Source organism: Drosophila arizonae, chromosome 2, assembly GCF_054131065.1.
Source record: "Drosophila arizonae isolate 15081-1271.41 chromosome 2, UAZ_ARI_1.0, whole genome shotgun sequence".
In the NCBI taxonomy this organism is placed as follows: Eukaryota; Metazoa; Arthropoda; class Insecta; order Diptera; family Drosophilidae; genus Drosophila; species Drosophila arizonae.
In genome coordinates this window covers 23,870,981-23,879,447 of record NC_142922.1, presented here as the reverse complement: position 1 = coordinate 23,879,447, position 8,467 = coordinate 23,870,981, and the positions used below count along the sequence as shown (strand labels likewise).

Genomic DNA, 8,467 nt, shown 5'->3' with positions numbered 1-8,467 from the left:
ATAAGTTGACCAGGCCAAGCGCTTGCCTATCGCCCGGTTGCGCATGCGCAAAGGTGTTGCACTTAGGCAATTGATATGGTTAATAATATTGCCCACTTCCGACACTGAGTGCAAACATTTTGTAGTTGTTGCTGTTGCTGCTGACCAAAATAAATGAACATGAAAATACAATTGCAGCAATGCAATTGCCGAATGCCAATCAGGGATATAAATTAGGCATATTTAAGATGCAGACACGGTCCCAGATATCAAATGACATTTGACCAGCCTAATATGTTTTAGCAAATTTAAGCTAATGAGAGTTCATAAAATGGTTAAACAATTTTCACAAGTTTTTTAGATTATTATAATGTAGACTTTTTATTCTAAATTAATTGAAGGGCATAGGACACATACTCTAATGTAATTTCTGAGGGGTCCAGTGAGTTGCAATTGGAAAATATATGCTGTGCGTTCCCACAAGAACTGCTTACGTGAAAGGCATTGAACTCGACATTACACACACAGCGATTAGTCTCCAATGCATTGCACACTCCATTCATTTGCAAGTTTTGTGTGTGTGTGTGTGTGTTGAACTTCAGCCATGGCATTGACTTACAATTTGTTAGCACACGCAAGTTGCTCTAATCAACACGTTGCACAGCTGCAACTGGTTTTGTATTTCATTTTGTTTTTGTTTTTGTTTTTTTCGGACCCACCCAAGGCTGACGAACCAGAAATTGCGTATACGCAACATGTGCCACTCGCATGCGTCACTGCGGCATTCGCTAAGTGTGTGTCTTGGTGAATGTGTGTGCTTTGTTGCTGTTGTTGCTTTTGTAAGTGTTGCAGTCGATTTGCCGCTGTTGTCGTTAATAGCGCTAACAAGTTGCATTGTTTTCCATGCAACCCACTTGATTCCAATTCGATCCGACGCATTTTCATTCGGTTTTCAATCCAATTGCGAGCTTTCACGCAATTTTCATGCTGTGATTGCTAGTGACAATTCGATTACTCCATGTCGTTTATTCAAAATCGATTGCGGCATTTAGTCAGCAATAACGAAAAGATAATGCAATAATTGGCATGCAAGAGGATTGCCTGCAATTAATAAGGACCTTCTCGCAATCAAAGCATGGCGACGGGCCGGCACAGCGCAATTAGCCAGTAATAGGAATTCTTAGCATAGCTCCACTGGAATCCCTTTCTATCCAATTCCTCCTAGTTTCTTATACCTGCTTAATGCTGCGCGTTTTTCTCTCCTACGTTCTTTCATAATTCCCTTTTGCTCTATTTACCCAGCTTAATTATCTTTTTCATTTTGTATATACGTATATATATTTTTTTTATTCCATAAACTTTGCTGCAGGTCAGCGCTGGGCAGAGGGCAGCTTGTAACTTGGCCAAAGCAATTTTACTGCATTTCTCTGCTCTAATCTGAGCAACACTGCTGCGCACTGCTAATTAACCTTGATAATCTGAGCTGAATAGTCAAGGGTCGGTCTGGGCAGCTGGTTGCTAGCTGCCATAGAGCCACAGAGCCTATCCGATCAATCAATTGAAAAGTTTCAGCTGTGACCTTTGTTATTTCGATGGCAGATTGTTTGACAGGCATTGTGGACATTTTTCGTTGCTGTCATTGCATGAATTTGAAAGTGAAACTGAAGCTGACAGGTCGACATTTAGATAGCGATGCGTACGGCGCAGAGAGAGCCCTAATCGTGCGACACTTGAGCGACATTTGTTGTTGTTTTTCCTTCATCTCGCACCTGACTCGCGGTGATTGGGCGTGAGCACAGACGCGACCTTCACATAGGGCACAAACAATACACGTAGCTGAAATATGAGAAAATATACATATATAACGAAGGTCGCCAGTCTAGCAGACATATTTTAGCATACATATATCACAATTCCAATTAGAATCCTTTTTTCCCAAAGGCAATTCGTTCGAGCTTCGACAGTCAGGGTGTTTAGAGTATGCCGACTTTTCAACACAAGTAAAATGGCATAAATCTTAACGAGCTTAATCTGACATCAATACAACAAGTTTTATGAGTTAACTTTAAAATCAGTTTAGTTTGCATAGTACATATCGAATTGTCAATATAAATAGTCAAACAATGTTAAATCGACACTAGGCTAGCTAGTTCTTAAATAAAGCTCTTGTAATGCTACAAGCTGACATCAGCGATATAATTTTCCTTTTTTGTTGATCTACAGGAGCAAATAAATTTTATTTCAAGTATAAACTTAAGCTTCCTAATTCCGCAGAAATCTGGTGTCATTTTTCGTTTGGAAGAAGTAGCTACTTAAAAGTCAGTACCATTTAATGATTTGACTATTTTTATGTATCACTCACCAGCTTGTGCATAATTTGACCAGCACCGGCCCCAATCTGAGCCGCTCCCTCGATAAAGTAACAAAATCTGTACTGTATTTTATAACATTTTATGGAGTACAAATTTAATGCCCCGCTTCGCTTCAGCATCCTTAAAAGCAAAGGCAGCAGTAGCGCAGCACAGCTCACCTGTATTTTATACGCTCATTTTGGCAGAGGACTCCAGATGCGAATCAATTTCACCGTGGGTTATACTCGGCGCTATTTGCTTACCTTTGAACAGCAGTCCAGCCAGCCAACTCCATTTGCAACGGTTGCCATCGCACGTAGCTGGCTGCCCCATGGAGTCGCGACGCACAGTGGGGCCTTTGCTCATTTTGCGTTGCAAAAATCATAACTTTTGAATCAAGCAAGATATTTCAAAAATTTAAAAAGCATTCGACAGAGAATTCTTCAAGCTATAAATAGGCTAAAATACAGGGTGATGCGTTAACAGGGTGCTTCACAGTTTTACCTCAAACCTGAAAAATGTGATTTTTGTCCTAAAATGTATGTTTTTCTATGAAAAACTAGCTTTTTTTTTTTTGTTGAAATTGATTTTATTTAAATTATATGCAATAAATATAACAAAACAAATAAAAAAATATTAAAAAATAAATTAAAAAAAAAAATTTTTTTTTTTCATTTTCTGTAAAGTAGTCATCTGCATGCAAATTTGAAGTTTTTTAGTACATTTTGTGCGTTTTTATGCCGACTTTGGGTTAGTTTTTTGCTCTAGAAACCCGGGGGGACACCTAGGGGCAGCAAAAGTTTTATTTATATTAAAGAGGACATATTCAGCAACACGTGTGTATAAATCGATGCTCGGAACTCGGCGGAACTCAAAAGATATAGACTACTTTAGGTAAAAAAAATGGTCAAATTTAGAGGTTTAGTAAATTTAAACCAGCTCCGCAATGAAGAGGCGTATTAACATAATTTTTTTTGTATTCTATTAGTAATAGTCCATTCTTTAAATCGCAACCAACACTGCAAAAATTGGTGCAAGATTTTTCCTACAATTCAATTGACAAGTGGGATATTTTTCACAAAAACTCGCTGCTTTTCACAACTTTGCGACTTTCCCAAATTTTGAAGGGCTATAACTACCCTAAAAATTGACCGATTTTCAAAAATCTTTCGGCTACAAACCAGTAGATCGATTTATTTTCATATGACATCAACTTTTTAAAAATCGCTTAAAGTACCTTTTTTGATTTTTGCCACGCTCTGCCGGCAGAGGCCCCACTGTGCGACGTAGCAACGTGTTGGGTTTGATTTCGTTTTGGATTCGGGATCGTTGGTTGGTCAGTTGGCTGCTGAAGAGCGCAACTCTGACTTTTTGTGGCGTTTTTTTTATGAATGCTGGCTGACTTCGGCTTTTTTAGGAATGTTTTTTGTTTTCGTTTTTAATATCAGAGGCCAAATGGCGAGGCGCGGCACCCGGCAATGCTCTCCAACCAGTTGGCCGGCCGTCATTTCATTCGCTTGTGCGCACTTTATGGACATGAATCTGAGCTTAACAGCGTGCTGCAAGTTGCTGCTGTGCGGTTTATGTGTCACTTTTTTGGGCAAATGGAAATCCATTCTTATCGTACGCTAAGAATTTCCATGTCAAATACGTTGAAGGTTAAGCGCGAGCGTTCCTGGTTGCGTGGCACGTGCGTAACCTAAGTCACATTATCAGATCATGGTCGTTTGGCAATTTATTTCATACGGGAAAGTCATCCACAGCTACAGCAGAGTTTCTGCGGCGAATCGCCGCACAGTTGTAAACCAACTGGCCCCAAATATTAAGGCGGCACAAAGTGTTGCAAGCAAACCAGCCCAAAGACTGGTTTGAAGCGTGTCAAATTGCCTCAAGTTGTATGCCAGCTGCTGCGGCTGCTGTTGCTGCGGCTGTGGCTGTGGCTGTGGCTGCTGCTTCAGTTTGTTGGCCGTCTGGAACTGGGCCACAAAATGCAATATTAATATCAATATCACTAGTGGCAGGCCAACCCACGCGCTTGACGGGCCACTGCACCCAAATCGCATCCTAGACAAATTGCCATCTAATGCGCGCACACAACTGCCCAATCAATCATTTTTGAACAATATTCGTAATTTGATTTCAGTGCACCCGGAGTCGCGACAGTTGGTTGGCCCTTGGCGCAGCAGTCAATTAACTTGCAGCGACCCGTCCCGTCCTGTGACAATTGCCATAACCACATACCAAGTCGAAACAGTATTCCTCCTCCAGTGGAGTGCCGCGGCCCCTCCCCTCTCGTCTAGCAACGCCTTAATAATAAGTTAGTCAACTTTTTGTGCCGTCCGCGTCCATAATTTTCGTAATTTCATGTTAGGGCGGCCACCGTTGATTGAATTGAATTATCTGCTACTCAGCGCGTACAACTGAATCAAATCAAATCAAATCCAAATCCAAATAGAAACTGCATACAAGTGCAGTGCAGCGACTGCAAGTGCTTTTTTATGGGTGGCAGTTCAAGTTGCGATCGTAGTTAGCAACGCTTTTTATCTGTGGCAATAATTGAAGGCAATTAAATTCATAAATTTTAATGATTTATTTAAACTTTGCACGCTTAGCACATTGAATTAATTCTTAAGATAACTACAGGGTGTTTCCCCTGGCTATTTGAACTAATTTATTGTAGCTGACTTTCAAAAGACGAATTTACTTATGTACAGAAGGAAATTATTTTTAATTAGCTATAAAATAAATAGCTTTATAAATAAATAAAATAATAATAATAATACAATCTTCTATAGTTTCTGATTATATACTAATTTAAAATTCTTTTAGTATTGCAACCAAAAAAAAAAAAAAAAAAAAAAAATTAAAGTTACTTTAAGATATAAAGTTAATTTTTAGAGAGTTTTTATAAATTATTTATTTACTAACCAAAATACAGGGTGTCCATCTGTCTCATAGTTTCTACACAGCCAATATAAGAGTAATTTTATATTCAGCAATTAGCGAAAGATAATTAACAGCAAATATTTGAAGCAAGAGCTTGAGTAAGAACAAATAGCATTAGACATATGAAGGTAATCAAATAATTGATACACCCATACACACATAGCCCGAGTGCGAAATCACACCCCACGGTGCGAGTCAATTGCGTCCGTCTGACCCAGAGTCCGCCATGGAGTGTCGGCTGTGCTTCAATGCACCTCGGCGAGCAAAGCGGAGCAGCAGTTGCATTAATGACTTCCAAATAACCAACCAAAACTTGGACGAGTGCAAGAATTTCAATGCCAGCTGCTGCTCAGTGATGCGTGACGGTTCCTGAGTGGTCTACTCTGATTTCCCAGGCCACATTGAATTGGCTTGGAGCTGCGTTGGTTGTTGCCACGTGGTCTGCCAGCTTTGTAGTGTGGCGCACCATTTTATTGTCTTCGCTGGCCGTATATGAATATTAATTGCTTTTAATTGGAGCGAGCCAAGTGTTGCTGTTCTCTTATTCATTTGCCTAATGGCCCAGCAGATCAGTAATTGGCCAAGCCGAGCAGCTGGCCAACTGGTCATGTCAAAGTTGCACTCACAATGTGGTAGAATTCGCCATAATTATGTTGTTTACAGCTAGTGCAATTAATTAAACATGATTTTGCTTATGAATATGGATAATCGAGCAACACGATAAACTGACTGCACATAACACCTGAATGTCTGAAAAATATACATATATCCGAAATAAACAATTACTTCTGATAGCTACAAATCTGGACAAGAATAATTAAAGAGACGCTGCCAATTGGCCAGGCATTTGGCTGGCAATTTACTGCCGCATTTTCTGTCTTGTACTCCCCATTCCCCATGTTGAATGCCAGAATTTGCATATATGCTGATAAATAAGAACAGTCACCGTACGCCCACATACGTCTTATGATTGTTGTTGTAGGCCAGCTGATTTCGCGTTGTATGCGATTGTCTTGAGTTGTCGAGTAATGGTAGGGCATAGAGGTGCTAAGCTAGTATATTTAATTATAGATTAGAGTTAAGCTTAAGTGCTAAAACTATTAAATTCAAGTGAAATAGGCGTATACTTAATAAGTTTTGTATAGGTTACATGAGGTGTAATATTAGTTTACTGTGAAATGCCAGAAAAAATAAAGCATAAATGAAGCTATTAAATAGATCATTTTAGAAACGTATCTTTGTCATAAAAATGAGGTATTAATGAAAGGATTTATAGAATTATAAATACAAATATCTAATTATTGCATGCGATTGCGAAGCATCGTAAATCAGGAATTTATTGCCAGCGTTTTCCACTTGATTTACCCAGTTGCATATTCCCCAAGCGCATTAATCAAACTAATTATAGTTTGTAATACTCTGCAAAGTGTCATTTTAAATACAAGAATTTCATATAATTAGTTGATTAGCACTTTTATGCATGCCTGTGTGTATCATATGCCCCGGCGTTTTGCATGTAGCGCACCCATATAAAATGATAATTATAGCTCACAAATTGCAGGAGAGGTGGGCATGCACAAATCTGTAGATTGCACTTGAGTAGCTCAGCCCACATGTCGGCAAAGACAACAACAAAATATATTTGCAAAAAAAAAAAAAAAAAAAATAAAATAAAAAAAAAAGAAACTTATACAAAATGAAAATGAAAACGAAGGTGACAACGGGAATATAATTTATAATGTTGCGCATGCCACAAAAATGTCAAAACACACCCGCCACGCCCCCAAGCAGCACACACTCACATACACACACACACATGCAGTTGTGGGTGCTGTAGGGGGAGTTCAAGAGAGCAAGTTGCATTTGGTTTATTTAAATGAAGCTGGCGCTGACGTTGCAGTTGAGACAAGCTAAATTGAGTTGCGGCTTTGTGTGCCACATGCAACACACACGCTGCAGCAATGGCTGGCGCCACTCGAATGCAAATAATCGAACTCTCAATGCGCATTCGTTATTAAATGTGTTTCTTGTGTGCTGTAAGTTAGCCAGGTAAAACAATAAAAGAATAACAACAAATCAACAGCATATCAACAACAACAACAACAGTTGCTGCAAAGTGTGGCAAATGCAACATCAAGATTGAACTCCAAAGAAATGCTGCAACATGTGGCAACAACAGCAATACTCTGTTTTATGTCTTTTGTTTTGTACGCTATGCTTTTGTTTTTAATTTGCAAACTTTTCGTTTCAGTCCGTTTTCGATGCAGTTCAATGATTAAAGAGGCAAAACGCCCAGAAATTGGCTTACAATTTGTGTTTTTTTTTTTTTTTCAACTTTTTAAAAATATTTTTTTGTTCGTCGAATTTCGGTTGTGCCCCGTGGCATGTTGCAAGCCATGGCAACTGCAACTCCCTAAGCACCGCACTAGCATAGCGAATTCATAAGAATTTTTTAATTTGCTGCCCATGCTTAGGCATGGGCCCCTTGTTACCGGCTGATGTGAGCGCTTGCGGGCGTGGTCTCTGGGCATTTTTCTCTTTTTGGAAAGGCACGCGCCGATAAGATCGAACATAAAGTGTATATGCCGAATAATGAGTACTAATTGTTCAATCCACGGAAGTTCAAATGCCCACACATTCGCATTCACCAACGCGCTCACAAAACGGCCAAAAACAAAAAAAGTCGTAAAAAACCCGCCAAGATAGCAATTAAAATTCTTATCCGACGTGGCCATAACGTTTGAGCCGATCGAAAGCAAGGTCAGGGCAGCATTTGCAGTGACAAACGCAACGCAAAATGCAGCAGCCTTAGCTACAGACGTATGTGCATATGCGTACCATATAGTATATATTTTTATAGCCATTTCTAGCTATAAACCCGCTGGCAGCAAGTATGGACAACATTCATGGCTCGATTCTGCAGCGGTTGCGACTGCCGCTTCGGCTTCGGCTTCCACTTCGGCTTTTGGCTAAAACCCGCTTCGAGCCGCGATTAACGTTGTAATTCGATTACTTTTGTGCCACATTGTTCTGCTATTGCTCTTATTGTATTTACTGTTATTGTGGCATGGTGTGTGTGTGTGTGTGAATTGCTCTGGTTATTACTTTTGCTTTTGTCTTTGTCTTTGTCTTTGCGCAGTCGCCGGCTTCTCAGCCGACGCCGTCTCTGGTGGTATATATTAGAGCCGTCA

The 8,467-nt window shown here is 39.8% G+C and overlaps 1 long non-coding RNA gene across 1 annotated transcript; it reads right to left on the bottom strand.

Moving 5' to 3' along the window:
• Positions 1 to 3,504: 3,504 nt before the first annotated feature.
• LOC149270599 (uncharacterized) lies at positions 3,505 to 4,813 on the bottom strand. Its single transcript, XR_016271694.1, has 2 exons — positions 4,572 to 4,813; positions 3,505 to 4,306 (listed from the first exon to the last, which is right to left on the bottom strand). It is a non-coding gene; the product is annotated as an uncharacterized LOC149270599 (long non-coding RNA).
• Positions 4,814 to 8,467: the final 3,654 nt, after the last annotated feature.